The following is an 18,794-nucleotide window of genomic DNA, read 5'->3' as shown; positions in this document are numbered from 1 at the left end:
TAACTTTTCTTTGGGAAGCTCTCTTTCTGTTCTGAATGACAGCCTTGCTAGAAAGAGTATTCTTGGCTGGGTTTTTTTTCTCTTTTTTAATTTAAATTCAACTAGCCAATATATAGTAAATCATTAGTTTCAGATGTAGACTTCAATTATTCATCAGTTGCGTATAACACCCAGTGTTCATCACATCATGTGCCCTCCTTAATGCCCATCACCCAATTACCCCATTCTGCCACACACCTCCACTCCAGCAACCCTCAGTTTGTTTCCTACAGTTAAGAGTCTCTGATGGTTTGTCTCCCTCCCTGATGACTTCCCATTCAGTTTTCCCTCCTTTCCCCTATGATCCTCTGCAATGTTTCTTATATTCCACATATAAGTGAAAACATATAATTGTCTTTCTCTGATTGACTTGTTTTGCTCAGCATAATACCCTCCAGCAGTGCCATCCACGTCGATGTAAATGGTAAGTATTCTTGTATATATGTACATACACTACATCTTCTTTATCCATTCATCTGTCGATGGACATATGGGCTCTTTCCATTGCTGGCTATTGTCGACATTGCTGCTATAAACATTGGGGTGCATGTGTCCCTTTGGATCATTACATTTGTATCTTTGGGGTAAATACCTAGTAGTGCAACTGCTAGGTCAGAGGGTAGCTCTATTTTTAACTGCTTGAGGAACCTCCATACTGTTTTCCAGAGTAGCTGAATCAGTTTGCATTCCCACAAACAGCATGAGGGTTCACCTTTCTCCACATCCTCACCGACATTTGTTGTTTCCTGACTTGTTAGTTTTAGCCATTCTGACTGATGTGAGGTGGTGTCTCCTTACAGTTTGATTTGTATTTCCCTGATGCCAAGTGATGTTGAGCATTTTTTCATGTGTCTGTTGGCCATTTGTATGTCTTCTTTGGAGAAATGTCTGTTCAAGTCTTCTTCCCATTTCTTGACTGGATTATTTGTTTTTTGGGTGTTGAGTTTGGTAAGTTCTTTATACATCTTGGATAACAAGCCCCTTTTTTTAAGATTTTTTATTTATTTATTGAGAGAGAGCAAGACGGAGAGAGCATGAGTGGGGAGGAGAGGAAGAAGCAGGCCCTCCATGAGCAGGGAGCCTGACGCAGGGCTCAATCCCAGGACCCCGGCATCACGACCTCAGCCAAAGGCAGATGCTCAACCAACAGAGCCACACAAGCGCCTCGGATACTAGCCCTTTATCTGATGTCATTTGCAAATATCTTCTCCCATTCAGTAGGTTGGCTTTTAGTTTTGTTGATTGTTTCCTTTGCTGTGCAGAAGCTTTTTAGCTTGATGAAGTCCCAATAGTTCATTTTGTTTTTTTCCCTTACCTTTGGAGACATGTGTAGCAAGAAGTTGCTGCAGCTGAGGCTGAAGAGGTTGCTGTCTATGTTCTCTAGGATTTTGACGGATTCTTGTCTCACATTTAGGTCTTTCATCCATTTTGAGTTTATCTTTGTGTATGGTATAAGAAAATGGTCCAGTTTCATTCTTCTACATGTGGCTGTCCAATTTTCCCAGCCCGATTTGTTGAAGAGACTGTCCTTTTTCCATTGGGTATTCTTTCCTGCTTTGTTGAAGATTAGTTGACCATAGAGTTGAGGGTCCATTTCTAAGTTCTCTATTCTGTTCTACTGGCTGTTTTTTTCTTTTAGCACTTTGAATGTATCATGCCACTCTCTTCTGGTCTGAAAAGTTTCTGATGAAAAATCAGCTTACAGCCTTATAGGGTTTCCCTTGTACATGGCTGTTTTCTCGTCCTGCTTTTTAAAATGCTCTCCTTATCACTACTTTTTGCCATTTTAATTACTATATGTCTTGATGTGGACCTCCTTGTGTTGATTTTGTTGGGGGCTCTCTGTACCTCCTGGATCTGGATTTCTGTTTCCTTTCCCAGATTTGGGGAGCCATCAGCTATTATTTCTTCAAATAAATTTCCTGTCCCCCTTTCTCTCTCTTTTCCTTCTGGGATCCCTATAATGCAAATGTTAGGTAATGTTCTAATTCTTAAACTCAGTAGTAGATGCACAAGTTTTCATTTCATTATGCTCTATACCCTACATTATATTCTTTTGGATGTATCAACTATTTTATAATTTTAATTAGGTGGAAAGCAAGTCATGTAAAATCCCTTCTGAAACTGAGGATAGAGGTGGGAAGTGTAGAAATATAAATACATACACACACATAATTAAGAGACATCTAACAAAGATTAAGAAAATAAATCACTGGGATGCCTGGGTGGTGAAGTTGGTTAAGCGACGGACTCTTGGTTTCAGCTCAGATCGTGATCTCAGAGTTGTGAAATCGAGCCCCACATTGGGACTCCACTCAGCATGGAATCTGCTTCAGATTCTCTCTCCCTTTGCCATTCCCACTTGTACTCTCTCGCTCCCTTTCAAATAAATAAATCTTAAAAAAAAAAAGAAAAATCACATGTAGTTATAAAAGTTGTCTCACTTTTATTAAAAAGAATAAAGTCATTGATATTTAGTCTGTCCAGCCAAATCTGGAATGCCCCAGAGGCTTTTGAATGGCCTTTAGAGTTAGAACTCTTAGAGAAATGGGAACATTTTCTTTCTAGAGTTTTTTCCCTCCTAAATTATATTTGTTTGCTTTTCTTTGTTCTATAGTCACAAGTACACCTCTAACTTTAGGCCCCTCTCATATATAAATTATAAGGAAGAGTGGACAAGACAGGAGTATGCTTTAGAAAAGTTTACTATGAAGAAAAAAACAACCCAAAACTACAGCACGAATTTGATATACATAAGAGATATAAAAGACACATAGGAAATTTGACCCTGACATTTAAGATTGTTTCCTTATAAGAAAAACAAACAAAAGAACAAAGTTAGCCAAAATGGTAAAAATTACTCTAATTTTTAAAACAGTATTAATTAGCTCCAAATGTAACAATATATAAACTAAAATATAAAACTACGGGTACCATTTTGAACACCTGAAAAAAAATTAGTAAACTCATATATTTCCTTAGATTAGCTAAACTTTTTTCAGGAGACTCTAATATCACAGAGTTATTCCAAACATAGCACTAAAAGCAGAGATCACATAAATTCAAAATTATCTTGGGAATACCTCATATCATCCATAAAGTATATATGTTGCAATAAATCCAACACAACTAGGGATTTTTTTCTGGTATGGAACAGTTTGCTATTTTCAACTGAACACAGTTGAAGTAGCTGGCTTATCCTTAGGAGCTATGCCATGAGAAAAGCATCTACCTAGCACTAGAACCACATGGCATGCTCATACTATGGGAGGCACAAAAATGCTGTACAGAAGAAACTCACTGAGTAGTATAGCAAAGAGAACCTAAATTTAAATTTAATTTAATTGCTTTTAACTATTTTACCATTCTCTGAACAAAGATGGCTGAATGTGAATATATACAATTCTGTTTTATTCCTCATATTTGTATTCCAGAATTCTACAGGGAAAGTTATGAGAAAAAAAATAGACTCACTGTCCATTGCCAAAAACATTTTTTTGGTTCACTCACTAAAATTTAAGCTAAAAATACCATATTAAACCACCATTACCTTAAAGTAGAAAATTGTACCACAAGCATAAAGTATTTCATTTTTAAATTTTCTTTCTTTGATTTCTATTTATGATGTGTAACATGCTTTCAAGTTATAAATGACACCTAGAATGAAGAAAAAATCCTCCTTAAAAATTTTTTAAAAGATTATTTATTTGAGAGAGAGAGAGAGCACGAGCTAGTGAGTGAATGAGAGAGAGAGAGCATGAGCAGTGGGGAGGGGGAGAGGGAGAGGGAGAAGCAGACTCCCCGCTGAGCAGGGAGCCCAGGATCATGACCTGAGCCCAAGGCAGATGCTTAACCAACAGAACCACCCAGGCACCCCCAAAATCCTTTTATTTCATCAAGTAAGTAAAAAAAAATATGTAAGGAATCCTAGACTCCATGGCCAAAGGATTCAGTGTAGGTCATCTAGTCAATCTCCTATCCAATCTATGAATCCTAAGAATTCTGGATTACATTAAATATTGGTCTAACTGGCATAATTTGCCTACCAGGAAACAATTTATAACCTATTAAGTTGCATCACTGGCTCAGTGTTCCACTTAAGAGCTGAGCCAAATGAACAGCAAGAAAGTACAGCTTCATCACCAACAGTAAAATAAAAATGCCCAATACTAAACTTACAGGATTAATAAAATTCATTTTAAAAGTTCAGTTTTGTGATAAAAAATAATTTACAGGGGCGCCTGGGTGGCTCAGTTGGTTAAGCGACTGCCTTTGCCTCAGGTCATGATCCTGGAGTCCCGGGATCGAGTCCCACATCGGGCTCCCTGCTCAGCAGGGAGTCTGCTTCTCCCTCTGACCCTCTTCCCTCTCGTGCTCTCTCTCATTCTCTCTCTCAAATAAATAAATAAAATCTTTAAAAATAATAATAATAATTTACAGATTCGTGTAAAGGTAGAAAGAACAAAGGGATGGTTTTGTTTTGTTTTTTAAACCTACTTCCCAAAAGAAACATTCATTTAGTTCTTATATATACATAGGTATTGGTGAATGTGAAATTTGTTTATATTCCAGTTCAACTTTTTTTAGTAGGCTATTTATGTTTGGGTATCCTGAATACAATACTGCCTTATTTCAGAAAACTCCGCCATCTATGGCATTTTCAAAGAAAAAATTTTAAAAGCAGATTATTCTAATTTTTTAATAGCTAAAACTAAAAACTGTTTTGCTTAATCAGCTGTCACACCAGAGGTTTAAAAACAACAAATTAATCTTGGCTGTCCTAAAGATTGGTATTTGAGAAGGGAACACTGTCACAGTTTGAATACTGAAACTCTCCAGCCACATACTTCCAGCCCTGATTACCATTTAGACCATGTGTTCTTGACCAGGGCATTGTGAATCGTACATGCTCTTTAGATTTAGCAATGCCCTAAGATTATGTACAAATCTGAATGTGCATGTGTCTGTGCACTTTCCAGGGCCAGATTGTTTCACTTTCATCAGAATCTCAAAGGATAATGTAACTACCCAAAACTTAAGAACCGTGGATTAAAACAGTATTTCGTGATCCTTATCTACCATCTGACTTTAATTTTCAGTTTCTGCCTTCTTCATTCTAATCTTCCCACTCATCTTGTCCACAAAATTCTTTCTTTGGTTTTGATATGTGGCTTCTTTATTCACTCTTGAAAGACAGTAAGGAAAAACTAGAGCTTCATAAAATGAGGAAAGAACCTATCTACTTAAAACTACAGTCAAAGGTGGCTTCAAAAATTGAATCTGTAATATTTAAGAAACATTTTTTTAAAAAGCTACTTCTGAGAACTTTGTCTTTCAGTTAGTTACACAACCAATTTTATCTTTTAGTTATCTCTTGTCTTTCAGTTGAGAAAACAATCGGAGAACTGAATTTGTGATTCAGCTATACTCACCTTTACCTTTTAAGGCATGTTAAGACTTAACATAAAAATACATATGACAAAAAAATAATAATAACATCACCCCAACCCCACAATACAAATACACATAACTGACTTCATTAAGATGGTGTTTCTTCAAGAATTAAACCTTAATTTACTTATAAAACAAAATGGTTTTCCTCTGATATAGCAAGGACCGATTTAGCAAGGAACATCCTGATGAAAAAGGGCAGAATTGCTGAGAATGCTATCCTACTTTTACACTGACTTCCCTCCTCTAAGCATCTGTTAAGTGTGGGATGAGAAAAAGGTGCTGGAATCTGGAGAGGCAGACTAGAATAAAAATATATTTGGTTCCAAGAATTTAAAAGAGAGAGACAGAAATGTCACTGGAAAAATTACAGAAATAAGAAGGTTAAAAACAGCTCTGCTCCCCTTTAACTGACAAATAACTTCACATATTATCTACACACATCAACTCTTCAATTCTTTAACCCTCTGGGATCTCTTTCCTTTCCCTCACAATCCTCTCCCCTTATCCAAGGCATTAACATAAGACTTGTAGAGTTGAGTCTTGCTTTGTGATCCAAACTGAAAATCCTGGGTTTTTTGAAAGGTGTGTTAAATATAACAAAAAGATAAATCTGTTAAAATCCACGTATTTCAAAACTCACTGACTGACTTGCGGATCATAGGTTGTGATTTAAAAAAGCAAGTATAACTAAAAATTATCTTACATCAGTCCACTGCTTTTTATCTCCACCATCAGAACCAAGGTCCAAAACAACTTTGCCTCTTACCTGACTAGTATATGCCTCCCTCTGATCAACTGTGTACAAAGTAGCCAATGTAATCTTTAAAAATGTAAATGGATCATAGCACTGTATAATAGTTCCAAGGCTTTCTAATGCATCTTCAAATTAAATCCAAACTCTCAGCATTTGAGAAGTCAGTATGGCAGAATAATTCACATTGCCTAAGAAAAAGTGCTTGTAACAGTGCCCAGAACCTCACAAATGCTGAGTGAACGTTAGCATATTAAGGTACAGCTTAATATACCTGCCTGCCTCTCTTACCTTGAGGTGACACTCTCCACCAACTATGAGCCTTTCAGTTAACTAAAAGCTCTTTCCCACTTTGGGGCTGCTATTTCCCTCTGTCTGAAATGCTTTTCTCTCAGTCCCTTCAACAACTTCTGTCTTTCACTCATAAATCAAGTCCTCAACCTAAATGTCTTCTCGTTGATGAAGTCCTTCTTTCTTCCTCTTTCTCAATGCCATTCTCTGTTATTCTGTATTGTACTACTCTTTTTATTTCCTTCACAGTGTTGGTATTTTGTAATTTTTTTTTGTTTCATTGGTTAAACTCTTGAACATCACCAAATGACTAAGCATTGATCCAATGAATTCTCTAACTTGCTTAATGTAGGAATCATTGGATTCTGTTCTTTCTATCCAAAATGTAGGTACTTATCTCCTCTTACCAACAAGCTAGGAAAATTGGTCACTAATATACATATGTCACAGCTCATGCTACGATTCATTATATGTACACACTTCACTTGTTAATTAAACAAAACCCCGAGTCCAACAAGGTACTAAACTAGGTGCTGCAACAACAGCAACCAGGATGAGAAACTGAAGATTATCTCCACCCTTAAGGTCTCTAAGATTTTTTACTTATTTATTTGAAAGAGAGCAGAGTGAGTGAGAACACGAGTCGGGTGGCAGAGAGGCCGAGGGAGAGGGAGACGCTGGCTCCCCGCGGAGCAGGCAGCCCGATGTGGGGGTTGTTCCCAGGGCCCTGGGATCATGGTCTGAGCCGAAGGCAGAGGCTTAACGACAGCCACGCAGGCGCCTCCTTAAGGCCTTGAGTGACATAAACTTAGGGTGGGAAAAAGACAAGGAAGAGGGGCATTTCAAGCAGGGGATGGGGTGGGATGAAGAGTCATGATATGTATGTAAAAATGTGTATTTCACCAAAACTAAGATACCAGAGATTGCAGGATATGTTGCACTAAGGAAAAAATGCTGCCAAAATTAATTATTAATAATTGTTCCTTAATTGTGAAATATCACCAGTAATAAGATGCATACCAATATGAGAGATGGATCCTAGTTCAGAGATACTAAAGTGTAAGGAAAAGAGGAAGAGGAGAAGGAAAGAAGGGGGAGGAGAAGGAAGAAAAATGACCATTCAGTTATTAATGTAAAACCAGTCTTCCAAGAATTTCAAAAAATCTCAGTGATATGGAATATTGGTTATTCGCTAAAATTTGTGATCAGGAAGGGGAGAAAAAGCCCCCAGAAAGAATGTTCACAGAGCAACCCATGCTTTCTTACTGTTTTCATTTGCCTTGCATATTTTTGCCTTTTCCTTTATTTTTCACTTTTCTAAATCATTCTGTACATCTCTTATAATTCAACACAGAGTTGAGTCTTGCTTTGTGATCCAAATTAAAAATCCTGGGTTTTTTGAAAGGTGTGTTAAATACAATAAAAAGATAAATCTTTTAAAATCTACATACTTCAAAACTCACTGACTGACTTGTGGATCATAGGTTGTGATTTAAAAAAGTATAACTAAAAATTATAATAGCAAATTAAAAACCTTAAATACATATGGTTAAAAATAATTAGGGGCACCTGGGTGGCTCAGTCAGTTAAGTGTCTAACTCTTGACTTCAGCTCAGGTCACGATCTAGGGATCATGGGATCAAGCCCTGTATCAGACTCTGCACTGAGCATGGAGCCTGCTTGGGATTCTCTCTCTCTCCCTCTCTCCCCAACCCTGCCTTGCCCCTCCCCCTCTAAAAAAATAGTAATAACAATGAAAATATTCCGTTTCAAACCTTATGAACAACTTATAAACTGTATAGCTTTAAACGCTTATATTAGAGGGGCACCTGGGTGGCTCAGTCAATTGAGCATCTGGGTCTTGGTTTCAGCTCAGGTCATGATCTCAGGTTGGTGGGATCGAGCCCTACCTCAGGCTCCAAGCTCAGGGCAGAGTCTGCTTGTCCCTCTCCCTCTACTCCTCCCCCTGCTTGTTCTCTCTCTCTCTCTCAAATAACTAAATAAATAAAATCTTTTTTTTAAAAATGCTTATGTTAGAAAAAAGCCTAACAATTGCTGAAGTAAGTATCTATCTGAAGGAATCAGAAAAAGAAAACCCAAAGAAATTTGAATAAAATTCCACTTCCAGTAACACACTAGGCTAGATTATTCACCCAATTCTCTCACTGAAAACAGCTAAAAGTGATGGGTAAAATTTTATTTCAAAAAATATTAAAAGCACTGAAGAGCTGACAAGATCATAAAGGAATAACAAGACCGAAATCTATGAGAAAGCAGAAACTCAAAGAGATAAGTGGCATAATGAAATTGTTTTTATCTCGTATACATCTGCCTAACTCACCAAATTAAGCTTTAATTTTGATAATCTCTTGGGAGAGAAGAGAAATCAAAGAATAAGACCTACCCCAAATGGAAAATCTAACAAGAGATCCTTTTTCCACAAAGCTGGGACCCCCCCCATCCAAAAGTTTCATGCTCAGGAAAAGACTGAACAGGAAAAGTAAACCCAGGCCACCCCTTCATCACCAAAGGATGAGGAAATTTGTCTTCCGGATGCAGAAGACAACAAGGATTCCTAAGAGGTTGTAAAGACAAGCAGGCCCAGACACATATTTGCAATCCAAAGTCACCCCCATAGGGCGGTCCAAAACCTCAAAGGATAAATTTAGTCACCAAATTGCAGTACCTTGCGATATCTGGGGGGAAAAAACTAAAGGTATATCCTCTTGAAGCAATGTGTTTCCTTCTTGGGCCTCAAAGAAGAACCACAAATATTTTTTCCAGGGAAAATAAGCAATTCACAGTAAAAGTCTCACACAGGATAAATAAAAAGAAATCTATACCTAGGCACATCATATGAAACTTCAGAAAACCAAAAAATAAAGAGTTCAAAAGCAGCAAGATGTAAAAACAAAACAAAACACATATACTTAAATGAATAATTATTAGGCAGCTGATTTATCAACAGCAATAATGAAAACCAAAAAGAGAGTGGAATTATCTCTTACAATGATTACAAAAACACTGCCAGCCCATAATTTTATACCTAATGAAATATCTATCCAAAAAAAGTGACACAGATTTCAGACTGAGAATTTCATAGATTTCATAGCTGAGAATTTACTACAGAAATACCATTAAAGAGAATTCTAAAGAAAAAAAATCTCCAAAAAGAAGTGATCCAGATGGAAAAATCAGAATCAAGAGCACACAAAGTTGGAACTGACACCAAATTCAGAGGTTCACTGTCACCATTTTCTGCCACGTAGACTGAAGAGTAGAAAAGTCAGTGGACAACCAGAGGAAAGGAAGACTCAAAGGAAAAAGAAAGAAAGAAGGTCCTGGTATCACTGTAAGCCCCTGGGTCCAGCTGTTCCCAAGGCCTCCTGAAATCCTGTCCTTGGAAAATATGAGATACCCTAATGTTAGATTCTGCTTTTCACTTAAAAAGTGTGTAAAGGAGGGGTGCCTGGGTGGCTCAGTCTTTAAGTGTCTGCCTTCAGCTCAGGTCATGATCCCAGGGTCCTGGGGTCAAGCCCCACATTGGGCTCCCTGCTCTGCAGGAGGCCTGCTTCTCCCTCTCCCACTGCCCCTCCTTGTGTTCCCTCTCTCACTGTGTCTCTCTCTCTGTCAAATAAATAAAATCTTAAAAAAAAAAAATGTGTAAAGGAGAAAGGCCAAAAATTAATAAAAAAATAAAACATATAATAGAAAAAATCAAAGTCAAGCACTGGTTTTTGATAAAGCTAAGAAAATATATAAACCCTCTAATAAGACTGATGAAGGAAAACAGAAGTCACAAAAAATATTAGGAATAAAAAAGAGAGAAATATTAAGCAGAAATTTAAAACATAAGAATGAACAACTTTATGCCAAATACAAAATGGATGGATTCCTAAAAAAGAAATTTTTTTTTCTAAAAACTGCCCTAACTAGAAACAGAAATTTTAAATAAAACCATTTAGAAAACTGAATACATACCTCCTCAAAAAAATACTAAGCCCAGACAGTTGGAACAGAAGTTCGACCAAACTTTCAAGAAACAGATCATTCCAATCTTATGTAAACCCTTAGGGGAGGCAGGGGAAGGAAAGGAATAGTTCCCAACTCATTCTTTGAGGCTGCTATAATCTGAATACCAAAATCAAAGATAACATAAAAAATAAAATTATGGGCCAATATCACCCATGCACTTAGATGCAAAAATCTAAATGAAATACTAATAAACTAAATCCACTCGTATATGAAAAAAGACCATCATATTAAGTTTGGTTCATTCCAGCAATGCAAGGATAATTCAACATTAGAAAACCTATAAATGCCATTCACCACCTTAAGAGAATAAGGAAGGACAACCATAGGATCTTCTCACAAGTATAGAAAAAGTGATAAGACTCAATATTCGTTCTTCACAAACAAAAACATCTCAGCCAACTAGCAACAGAAATGTCTTTAACGGGATGCCTGGGTGGCTCAGTCGTTAAGCATCTGCCTTCGGCTCAGGTCATGATCCCAGGGTCCTGGGATAGAGCCCCGCATTGGGCTCCCTCCTCCACGGGAAGCCTACTTCTCCCTTTCTCACTCCCCCTGCTTGTGTTTCCTCTCTCGCTATGTCTCTGTCAAATAAATAAAATCTTTAAAAAATAAAAAAAAAATATCTTTAACCCATACAGCATCTATCAAAAATCTACAGTAAACACTATTCTTAATAGTGAAACATAAGAAGCACTTGCTTTTAAAAATTAAGTGCAACATAAGAATGCCCACTATTAATGCTTGTATTGAATACTGTACTGGAAGTCCTAATTAGCACAGTAAGGCAAAAAAAAGAAAAGATGTAACTACTGGGAAGGAAGACACAATTTGCATTCACAGTATTTTAATAAAATAATTTAATAAGGTGACTGAACATAGATCTGTATTATATACCAAAAAAGCTTACATCAGCAAATAGAAATGGAAAGGAAAAACAAAAGAGGAAAAATATACTATTTATGATAGTAACAAGAAATATGATATCTAATCATTCAAAGAGAAGACCTGAGAGAGATTTATGGAGAAAAAGAAAAAAACTTTACTGAGAGGTATTTTTAAATATTTAAATAACTAGAAAGACATACCATGTTCAAGGATAGTAAGACTCAGTATCATGAAATAAAGAGAATTAAATGCATGTGTATATTAAAAGTTACAAAGATCTTTAAAAAAAAAGTTAAAGAGATCTTGGGCTCATATACAAGGCAAGCCCCATTTTATTTATTTATTTATTAAAGATTTTATTTATTTACTTGGGAGAAAGACAGAGAGACAGAGAGTGAGAGCATACGTAGGGAGAGGGGCAGAGGGAGAGGGACAAGCAGACTCCCTGCTGAGCAGGGAGCCCGACATGGGGCTCAATCCCAGGACCCTGAGATCATGACCTGAGCCGAAGTCAGACGCTTAAGTGACTGAGGCACCCAGGTGCCCTACAAGGCAAGTCCCATTTTAAAATTATAGCTTTGGAATATTTGCATACCTTGACTAAATTACTACCATTTATGGGTATTTTTGCAATTGGTGTAAACTTCTTAGTCACTAATCACAGATATTTTAACTAAATTGTAGTAATAGTGGATATGGCATTTTAGAATTCTTACAGTTGCGATCAAGAAGTATGAGTGAAGAGTATATGATGAGTACACGGCTGAGTTCTAGCTGAATGTGCTGTGGCCCCACTGGTTCAAAGAACAATCAGTGTGCACATTCAACCCAATGTAAGTTCTGGTAACTACTCCTGCAAGTGATGAAATGTTGCTAACATTTTACATAACACATAAGGTTTTGCTTCTTGGTAATTACATGTGAACATTGCCAAAATATCTCCTTAAAAGCCACCTAAAAGTGTAAACATTTATTCTGAATACAAATTGCATCTGTAAGAGGAAAACAGACAAAACACATTCATAATACAATGATCATATGGGGCTCATAGGGTACCTATAGTGGACCTATGTACAATCCTCATACATAAAATATACTTCTACTTGTGAGATCCATAAGCAGTTCCCCAGTTTGCTCTACCATAGATCTAAAATTGATCAAATGTATGATTTTCCTTAGGTCTAACTTACTCAAATTTAATTTCGGTTTATGTGAATTTTGTGATATCTTATATTGCTGCTTAAACTTTCCTTATTCAAATTCCTAATAGAATTAGAAGTAACAATCATTTGTTTTACTAACTGCTAGGAGATGATAATACCAGTAGCTAACATTTATTGAATGCTTACTGTATGTCAGGCACTGTTTTAAGTGCTTTTGTATATTCTAAATAATTCAATCTTCACAACAACTTTACCAGGTGGATATTACTAATACCATTTTACAGGAAGGAAAACTGAGGTACAGAAAAAGTTAAGTCACTTTCCCAATGTCACACAAGTAAGTGGAAAAGCTTAGGGATTCATACCCAGGAGTCTGTCTCCAGAGCCCAGACCCTCAATTACTACATTACACCTTTTTTCACAATATTTAAAAGATACATAAAATTATCATAGACAAAAAACTCACCATTAAAAAAATTATCAGTAACAGTTAATAACAGTTAAGCAATATTAAGAGCAATACAACTTATCATAGGTTAATACTTAACAGCTATTTCAAAGTTTCATGGCTATAATTAAGAGTTTTGAAGTTGGACAGACCTGGCTCTGAATCTTGGCTGTGCCCTTTACAAGCTGTGTGACTTTGGACAAGTTTCGTAACTTCACCAAGCCTCAGTTTCCTCATCTGTAAAATGAGAATAATAAACATCTCACAAAATTGTTGTTAGTAACATAATTGCTACATTGCACTGATAGAGTAATTCCAAACAAAACACAGGTATACAAAATACAAAGAGGAGGTCCTCAATTTCCCCCAGAAAACAGGACTTTATCCTAATGATATAAGAAAGATGACCACTCCAAGTTACTGCAGAAACTCTAAAATCCACACACTAATGTAGAACCACAATCTCCTCTAATTCTAATAAATAATGCCTCTAGATACAAGTCAAATGCCTAAGAGGTAAATTACTGAATCTTTGAAATATGAAATACTGTATACACACAAAGAAAGAGACAAACAGAATAAACACTGTTGTTTGCTGACAACTCCCACAAATTCCATTCCACACATATCCTTTCTAACACCAGTAGTAAGTATTCAAGGGGCCCAAAATATGAAGAGCTGTGTCAACAAGGAGTGATTCCTGGCAATGGAAGGAAGGAATTTTTATAAGGAGGAAAAAAAAAAAAGACATGCCATCAAAGCAGGGTAGAACTATTGTTACTACCAAGGAATGGCTACTCCATTTTTTTTTTAAAGATTTTATTTATTTATTCATGAGAGACAGAGAGAGAGAGAGAGAGAGAGAGAGAGAGAGAGGCAGAGGGAGAAGCAGACTCCCAAGGAGCAGGGAGCCCGATGCGGGACTCGATCCCAGGACCCTAGGATCATGACCTGAGCCGAAGGCAGACGCTTAACCATCTGAGCCACCCAGGTGCCCCAACTCCATTTTTTTTTAAAGATTTTATTTATTTATTCGACAGAGAGAGACACAGCGAGAGAGGGAACACAAGCAGGGGGAGTGGGAGAGGGAGAAGTAGGCTTCCCTCAGAGCAGGGAGCCCGATGTGGGGCTCGATCCCAGAACCCTGGAAACATGACCTGAGCCGACGGCAGACGCTTAACTGACTGAGCCACCCAGGCGCCCCATGACTACTGCATTTTAAGTAGCATTTCACTGGTCAAACAAGTTAAAGTGTCACTATTGCTGACTTTGGAATCTCAATCAAATAATTTTATAATTAATAAACACATTTCTATTAATATCTGAATTTACCAGTAAATTATCTATAACATTATCTATTTGTTATACAGTTAGGTGTTTATTTGAAGGGGGTGGTTTTAGTAATACAATATAAAAAACCTTTATTTTTTTTATTTTTTTTTTATTTGCAGTCCTGTTTATTGCAATACTATTTACAACAGCCAAGATACGGAAGCAACCTAAGTGTCATCAACAGACAAATGGGTAAGAAAGACGTGTGTGTGTGTGTGTGTGTGTGTGTGTGTGTGTGTGTGTGTAAACAGAATACTATTCAGCCATAAAAAGGGATGAGATCATGCCATTTGAGACAACATGGATGGGCCTAGAGGGTATTATACTAAGTGAAATAAGTCAGACTGAGAAAAACAAATACTATATGATTTTACTTATGTATAATCTAAAAATAAATAAATAAGCAAACAAAAACAGAATCAGATCTATAAATACAGAGAACAAACTGATGGTTGCCAGAGAGGAGGAGGGTAGGGAGTTGGGCAAAATGGATGAAGGAGAGTGGGAAATACAGGTTTTTGGATATGGAATGAATAAATCATGGGACTAAAAGGAATACAGTCAATGGTACTATAATAGTGTTGTATGGTGACAAATGGTAGCTACACTTGTGGTGAACATAACATAATGTATAAACTTGTTGAATCATTATACTACACACCTGAAACTAATACATTGTATATCAGCTATACTCAAAATTTGTTTTAATCCAGAAAAGTATGAAAAAAATACCTTTAAATCTTTATTTCACAAATTTCTAGAACAAAGAAAAACTGTAAGCAATGTATTTGAATATGCCTCATTTTTAGAACCTTGGTAAAAACCTTTTTTTTTAAGGAATGATAGGAATAATGTCTTACATAAACCCTACAGAATAATTTTATTAGAAGCTCACTGATACTATTATCAAGGTGAGTTTTTATGAATGTCACCAGTCTAATAAAAATTATACCAAGTATTAAAATAATTTATTACATAAAAATTATTAAAATGTTGTATGTCACTGTAACTAAAGATTTAATAAAGAACTTCCACTCCCCAAAATATTCCCTTGTAACAAAAATAATTGCAAAAATGCCAACAGACACATGAAAAGATGCTCATCATCACTAATCCTCAGGGAAACTCAAATCAAAATCACAATGAGATATCAGCTCACACCTGTCAGAATGGCTAAAATCAACAATCAACAACACACCAAACAGCAGGTGTTGGTGAGGATGTGGAGAAAAAGGAACACTTGTGTACTATTGATGGAAATGCAAACTGGTGCAGCCACTGTGGAAAACAGTATGGAGGTTCCTCAAAAAGTCAAAAAATAGAACTACCCTACAATCCAGCAATTGCACTACTGGGTATTTACCCAAAGAATACAAAAACACTAATTCAAAGGAATACATGCACTCCTATGTTTACAGCAGCATTATTTATAATAGCCAAGATATGGAAGCAGCCCAAGTATCCACTGATTGATGAATAAAGATGTGGTACATGTGTGTGTACAGTGGACTATTACTCAGCCATAAAAAAGAATGAAATCTTGCCATTTGCAACAACACAGATGGAGCTGGACAGTATTATGCTAAGTGAAATAAGTCAGTCAGTGAAAGACAAATACCATATGATTTCACTCATATCTGGAATTTAAGAAACAAATGAGCAAAGGAGGAAAAGGAGAGAGAGAGACACACACACAAAACAAGAAACAGACTCTTAGCTATAGAGAGCAAACTGATGGTTACCAGAAGGGAGGTGTGTGGGGGGATGGGTTAAACAGGTGATGGGGACTGAGGAACATACTTGTTGTGATGACCACCAAGTGATGTATGGAATTGTTGAATCACTAAATTGTACATCTCAAACTAATATTACACTGTAAGTTAACTAACTGGAATTTAAATAAAAACTTTCAAAATATAAACAAAAAATTTTTTAAATGGTCTTCAAATTTTCTTAATAAATTTACTAAAGTATTTGTCTGGAACATGGCAATCTGATTTTTACAAAGCACACTTTTTAAAGGAAACATTAGTTATATAGGAAATGTTTAGAAGTCCTTTAAAAAACCTACTGTACACATGTCAAAGGAAATGAATATAGGACAGTGAGGTGCTCAATGAGGTTACTTGGTCATGACAGAACTCCAAACAAAAATTCAGGTCCTTCTGCTCTGTATCTTAACAGTTTGGAATTTTTTTACTTAATCAGCATTTCCTTCACTATTTTACTTTCTCTAAGTGATGAGAAAATTTTTTGTACTTTTAAATAATTCTATAAATAATAAAATCTAGTTGTTCAATCACAACTCCCATATATGAAAAGATGACTGTAACTTGGGAATTTTTAGGTAACTTTTTAGCTTTATATAACTTGCAAATACCACCAATTATTTACATTTTATCCCATTTGCTTTGTCATTCTCTCTTTCACACTTTTTCTGAACCATGTGAGTTGCAGACATTGTACCATTTTTTTTTTGAAGGTTTTATTTATTTTTTGACAGAGACAGTGAGAGAGGGAACACAAGCAGGGGGAGTGGGAGAGGGACAAGGAGGCTTCCCGCAGAGCAGGGAGCCCGATGCAGGGCTGGATCCCAGGACCCTGGGATCATGACCTGAGCCGAAGGCAGGCGCTTAACTGACTGAGCCACCCAGGCGCTCCACATTGTACCATTTTAGCACTAATGTTTCCATGTATCTTCCTAGGAAGACAGAGAGATAACCACAGTACAGCTAACCAAATCAGTATTGTATCAATGTTAAAATTTCTGTTACATAATTAGAGTCCATATTCAAATGCCACTAACTGACTTAAAAATGTCCTTTAAAGCTGTTGATTTCCCCAGTCCAGAATCCAATTCAGGATCATGCACTGCATTTAGTGGTAATGTCTCCTTAGAATCCTATCTTAAGGAACAGTTCCTCAGTCTATGTTTTTTAAGACTAATATTTTTAAAGAATACAGACCAATTATTTTATAGAACATCCTTCAATTTACATTTGTCTGATGCTCTCTCCTGTTTAAATTCAGGCTATGCATTTTCTGCAGGAATGTCACAAAGTAACATTGGGTCCTTCACACATGTATCAAAAGCTGCAAGAGGTTACTGTGTCCTATTATCAGTGATGCTAACTTTGATCACTTGGTTAAAGGGTATCCTGCCAAGTTTCTCCACTGTAAAGTTACTGTTTTTCTCTTTGTAGTAAGTTAGTATTTTGTAAGGAATTATCTTGAAGCTATGTAAATATCACACTCCTCATCAAACTTTCACCCAACAGTTTGGTACCTGCAAATTATTCTTGTGTGAAAGTACTATTTAAATTGTTCTGAAGTGGTCATTTTCTAATTCCAACAGTTCTTTTTTTTTTTTTAAAGATTTTATTTATTTGACAGAGAGAGACACAGCGAGAGAGGGAACACAAGCAGGGGGAGTGGGAGAGGGAGAAGCAGGCATCCCGCCGACCAGGGAGCCCAACGAGGGGCTCGATCCCAGGACCCTGGGATGATGACCTGAGCTGAAGGCAGACGCTTGGGTGGCTCAGTCCTTAAGCGTCTGCCTTAATTCCAACAGTTCTACATTTATTTGCAATCTTAAGGAGGAACCTTCCCTTCTCCCCCATTACATTACTCAATCTTAAAATAGAAAATAGTCAAGGGCGCCTGGGTGGCTCAGTTGGTTAAGTGACTGCCTTCGGCTCAGGTCATGATCCTGGAGTCCCGGGATCGAGTCCTGCATCGGGCTCCCTGCTCGGCAAGGAGCCTGCTTCTCCCTCTAACCCTCCCTAACCCTCCCCCCCCATGTACTCTCTCTCTCTCTCTCTCTCATTCTCACTCTCTCAAAATAAGTAAATAAATCTTAAAAAAGAAAAAAAGAAAAAATAGTCAAAAAAAAAAGAAAGAAAATAGTTTTAAAATTGCCAATTTATACCATCACAAAAAACCAGCCTACAAACTAGGGTTCCTTATTTGTTTATAGTTCTTTTTATCTTGAGTTTGAAAAATTTGTACTATCTTATCTTCAGTTATCTTCAGTGTGGTTACATTATTCACTTGAAACACAGGTTCATTTGTTTTCTATTTATACTTCAGATTTATCTTCATCTTTATTGTATTTTCTGATTTTAAATATCTAAAACATCAGCATGACAATATTCCCTATATTCTGAACTGATAGCATACACATTGCTACCAGCCATTCTCTCTCAACCAGAGCTTGTAGTAATAGAGCTCGACAGTTTAGGAAGTATATTTCCCATAAGAAATGAGCCTTTCTGTAGCCAACTCCAGGTATCCAACATCACCCCACTCAGGCCCAGCTGTTTTCTGGGAATTACTATTTCTAGATATTGAAAGAAAGATAAAATGGGTGAGCCCTACTCTAGCAATCTTACACAGA

The 18,794-nt window shown here is 36.7% G+C and overlaps 1 protein-coding gene across 13 annotated transcripts in view; it reads right to left on the bottom strand.

The window, feature by feature from the left end:
* The window catches only part of NUMB (NUMB endocytic adaptor protein), a 173,491-nt gene that overhangs the window by 87,890 nt on the left and 66,807 nt on the right, over positions 1–18,794 (bottom strand). For 11 of the 13 annotated variants that reach the window (XM_088024524.1, XM_088024529.1, XM_088024528.1 and 8 more), the window contains one exon: positions 13,219–13,303. The exons of the other annotated variants lie outside the window; for them this stretch is intronic. The gene's annotated coding sequence lies outside the window, so the exon portion shown is untranslated. The remainder of the gene's footprint in view (positions 1–13,218; positions 13,304–18,794) is intronic. 13 annotated transcript variants of the gene reach the window in all.

Source organism: Eumetopias jubatus, unplaced genomic scaffold (assembly GCF_037043125.1).
Source record: "Eumetopias jubatus isolate StellerSeaLion01/CBP00866 unplaced genomic scaffold, mEumJub1_p1.0 scaffold_7, whole genome shotgun sequence".
In the NCBI taxonomy this organism is placed as follows: domain Eukaryota; kingdom Metazoa; phylum Chordata; class Mammalia; order Carnivora; family Otariidae; genus Eumetopias; species Eumetopias jubatus.
This window is presented reverse-complemented; position numbering and strand designations above follow the sequence as displayed.